The sequence below is a fragment of the Salmo salar genome, unplaced genomic scaffold, assembly GCF_965601325.2.
Source record: "Salmo salar unplaced genomic scaffold, fSalSal1 ptg000432l, whole genome shotgun sequence".
Classification (NCBI taxonomy): Eukaryota; Metazoa; Chordata; class Actinopteri; order Salmoniformes; family Salmonidae; genus Salmo; species Salmo salar.
In genome coordinates, this window is record NW_027675387.1 from 2088291 (window position 1) to 2092540 (window position 4250).

Sequence of the window (4250 nt, forward strand, 5' to 3'; positions counted from 1 at the left end):
AATCTGATTGATGGATTGTGTTGTGCAGTAAACAGGCTCAGGTGTATAACTGTGGCTCCTTCCACCTTCAAAGAATAGGCAAGAGGGCCAACCATGGAGAATAGTAAGACACTTCATTATTTCTATAACTACGCTATATTGTTTGTCCTCATGTGTCCATTCATGTTTTTCAGCATAAAGTACTCTGCAGCCACTTAGTGTGGTGTGGACACCAGGTGAGGCCACACACAGATTCCTGTTGAACACTGTCGCTTTAACTACCTTATTTTCTCAATAACAGTCTCTCTCCTTCACTTCATCCCTCTCTCCTCTTCTCCCTAAATCCTCTAGGTTATATCAGCTGTGTCGACGAACCCCTCCTGCATCTGAACTGGCTACATAGAGGGCACAGCATGATCAGAGGTGAGAGGTCACTTGGTCAGGTCAACAGGAAGTATTATTAAAGAGATGCTTTACATTGAAATACAGACAGAGATGCAGTAGTCCCAGAGTGAATGATCCCAGGTCAGTTTATATTATACAGGAAGTATTATTAAAGAGATGCTTTACATTGAAATACAGACAGAGATGCAGTAGTCCCAGAGTTAATGATCCCAGGTCAGTTTATATTATACAGGAAGTATTATTAAAGAGATGCTTTACATTGAAATACAGATAGAGATGCAGTAGTCCCAGAGTTAATGATCCAAGGTCAGTTTTACATTTCACCTCCTGATTGATGACTAACAATGTTAGAATAAAAAATAAAAACACAAGGTTTAAACATGCTCTCTCTCTCCATCTGTCTCTCGTCTGCAGGTATGTTTTGATGTGAGAGGATGCCAACCCCCAGTCCCATCATCACCACCTCACCTGCTTTTAAGAACCTTTGGGCCGACGAGAGACACTATGTAATTGTGATGAACTGAGAGAATATTTATGTAGCACTGTGATTCATTAATCATGTGCTGCCTTCCCTGCTCCTATGTGCTTACCTCTTTCCCTTTCTGTCTTTTACACCTCTCTCACCACCTCCTCTTTCTTCCTCTGTTTTTATAATGCACAACAGATGTGCATTGAAGTACAGATTAAACTTGTATTTATAACACTTGGATAATGAGCTTTTCAATAAAGCATTTCACATTCTCTACTGGTTGAAATGAAGTGTAATGTGATGAAATACTCCACCTATCCTGTGTTTATCAGATCAATGCAGATGAAGAGCATTAGATGTTGAGATGAACCAGTGTTAGAGTATTTACATGATGCATAGGAAGTGTAGTGTTCTGTTTTTTAACATTATATTTCTGTATATATGAATTAACTAGTTAAATCCTGTTTCTAGTCTATTAGTTACAAAGTGTAACCATTGATGTCCCAGGACCAAGATTGGTAAACACTGTTGAAGTGTATAATTGTAATACATACATGCAGACACAGCGTCATTCAAAGACTGGAATTTGATACTCCTGGTATTGGATATGACTGAAAAATAATCTCAAAGACATTCATACCTAAACTGCACCTTTATTTGCCAAGGTAGAGTACATCATCAGTGAATATGTTAAATGTACAGGCTACAATGTGGGGATCTCATGCATGGTAATAACTACAAGTATATACGACTTGCATCCTTGGTACAACATGATATTATATTCTACTCAATCCATAGGCTTCATTAATGTCATTCAGGCTGTTTTGAAGTTGATACAACTGGCTATGATAGCTGAGGTTCATAGGTTCTGAACTAATATGTATACCAAACGTTTGGGTCCATACACAGATCGGCTAGATAGCTAGCTACACATCCATAGGCATACAGGTATTTTAATCATCCACTGCACAATAAGCAAGAACATAGCTAGCTACGTTATTTCATCTATCTGCATGGCAAATATCAGCAAGGCAAGTTAACACAATTGTACATTCAATTTTCAGTAAATTCTTCAGCTAGCTAGATTATATACATCCACTGTTTCACAAAACGACAGCCTGGTTTGCTGGTTGTTTCAGGAGTCCCTAAATCAACCAGAATGACAATTTCATACTCATGTCACAACACCCATAAAGCTAGCCAGCTAGCTGGCTAATGTTAGCTAGTCAGCTAGCTGGCTAATGTTAGCTAGTCAGCTAGCTGGCTAAAGTTAGCTAGTCAGCTAGCTGGCTAATGTTAGCTAGCTAGCTATTGTTAGCTAGTCAGCTAGCTGGTTAATGTTAGCTAGTCAGCTAGCTGGCTAATGTTAGCTAGTCAGCTAGCTGGCTAATGTTAGCTAATGTTAGCTAGTCAGCAAGCTGGCTAATGTTAGCTAGTCAGCTAGTTGGCTAATGTTAGCTAGTCAGCTAGCTTGCTAAATCGCGATTTTCGTAAATGAACTTTATGATAAAAAAAAAGCATAATCGTTTGTCTCTACATTAACTAACATTTCTGTCAACTGTACATGTTTCTGCATGATTCGTTATGACGTTATAATCCCTTACATTTGCTTCCATCCTAGTATTTCTGTCTGCCATCTTTGACCCAGTTCAGTTCTGTGTAGGGGTACCCCTCTCTCCTAGTATTTCTGTCCGCCATCTTTGATCCAGTTCAGTTCTGTGTAGGGGTACCCCTCTCTCCTAGTATTTCTGTCCGCCATCTTTGATCCAGTTCAGTTCTGTGTAGGGGTACCCCTCTCTCCTAGTATTTCTGTCCGCCATCTTTGATCCAGTTCAGTTCTGTGTAGGGGTACCCCTCTCTCCTAGTATTTCTGTCCGCCATCTTTGATCCAGTTCAGTTCTGTGTAGGGGTACCCCTCTCTCCTAGTATTTCTGTCCGCCATCTTTGATCCAGTTCAGTTCTGTGTAGGGGTACCCCTCTCTCCTAGTGTTTCTGTCCACCATCTTTACTGAAGAAAGTCTAACAGTCACTAGTGCAGCAGCAGCCTCCCCCGGTCCTAGTGCGGCCCCTTAAAAAGTTTAAGATGCGATGGAACGGTTGACGAAAAAAATAAATCACAGAAAAAATATATTGACTGATATTGATTTATTTAAGGGGGGCTAATTAATATTTTAGTACCAGCGATGTCCCTAATGAATATTTAGGCTAATGAATATTTAGGCCTATCGACGTCCCGGATTCCTACCCTTTAACTTTTGTCTGAAAATTAAATAAACATTTTACTCAACTGCGTTACCCACTCCAGTCAGCAGATGGCGGTGTGGGAATTTAAGGTAATGCTGTTGGTGTGACGTATAATGTAGTGGACGGAACGCTTCTTTCAACAGTAGCAACAGATAATCAGCCACCTCGGTAGCTCGCTAGACAAAATAGCCGAACCAATAAAGCTCATTAGACGCTTTAGTGTATATTAGCCACTGTGTTTTAAACCCACTTCTGTCGTCTAGTTAGTTATCCGATTTAATTTCATATTTACGGTGTTGTTGTTATTATTCAGCTAGCGGGCTGGTTAAGTTAGCATTAGCCTAGCTAGCTAACATCTCCGACCATGCGGTCACTGAGCTACTCTCCTGCTGCTAAAGAAGATGAGGACATCACAGTAAAACAAGAAGTAGAGGGTGAGGCCGTTACTGTGAAAGAAGAAAAATACGCGTTCAGAGTGAAAGAGGAGGAGGATGTTACAGTAAAAGAAGAGGAGGATGCAGTTTATGGAGTGAAAGAGGAAGAGGGGGAGATGACTGTTACATCGATAAAGGAGGAAACTGGACATCTGGGCCCGGTTTCCCAAACGCATCTTAAGACGTCCAATGGTTCTAACGGTGAACTTAGCCATAAGATGGTTTTGAGAAACCGTTCCCTGATTAACACTAGTAAGTACTGTCTTCAATACAGAGGCACAAACTCTGCAGTTGTTGAACTGATGTGTGGTGTTAAAGCGGAAATATTCAACAGCTACATCCATATTTAGACGTTTAAAATTATTTATGTATAACCATTGATTCTTGAAGAATATAACACATGCCTCATGAGCTTAGTTCAACTGTTGTACCCCATCAGAACCCCAAATAAGCTTTTTTTTACTCCAATGTTTAGAAATGTAAACCAACACTGTATAGCCTCAACATAGTTAAAACTATAATGTTGATATCATGGATGGTCAGTCCTTGCATCCATAGGTCTGTCTATGAATTTGAAAGTAGTTACATTTCTCCAACCCCATAATCATCTTATAACCAACAGTGGTGGAATTACAGTTTTGTTGTTGTATGAACGGCAGATTGCTGGGTTGTGTGGGTTTTTTCAACAGTAACAAAATGGCTGCCCAGAGGCTTGGTTT

The 4250-nt window shown here is 40.1% G+C and overlaps 1 long non-coding RNA gene across 1 annotated transcript; it reads left to right on the forward strand.

Annotated features, from left to right (window-relative positions):
- Nucleotides 1-225: 225 nt before the first annotated feature.
- Nucleotides 226-1129, forward strand: LOC145876101 (uncharacterized). The gene is made up of 2 exons (XR_014391409.1): nt 226-402; nt 799-1129. It is a non-coding gene; the product is annotated as an uncharacterized LOC145876101 (long non-coding RNA).
- The last annotated feature ends 3121 nt before the right edge of the window (nt 1130-4250 follow it).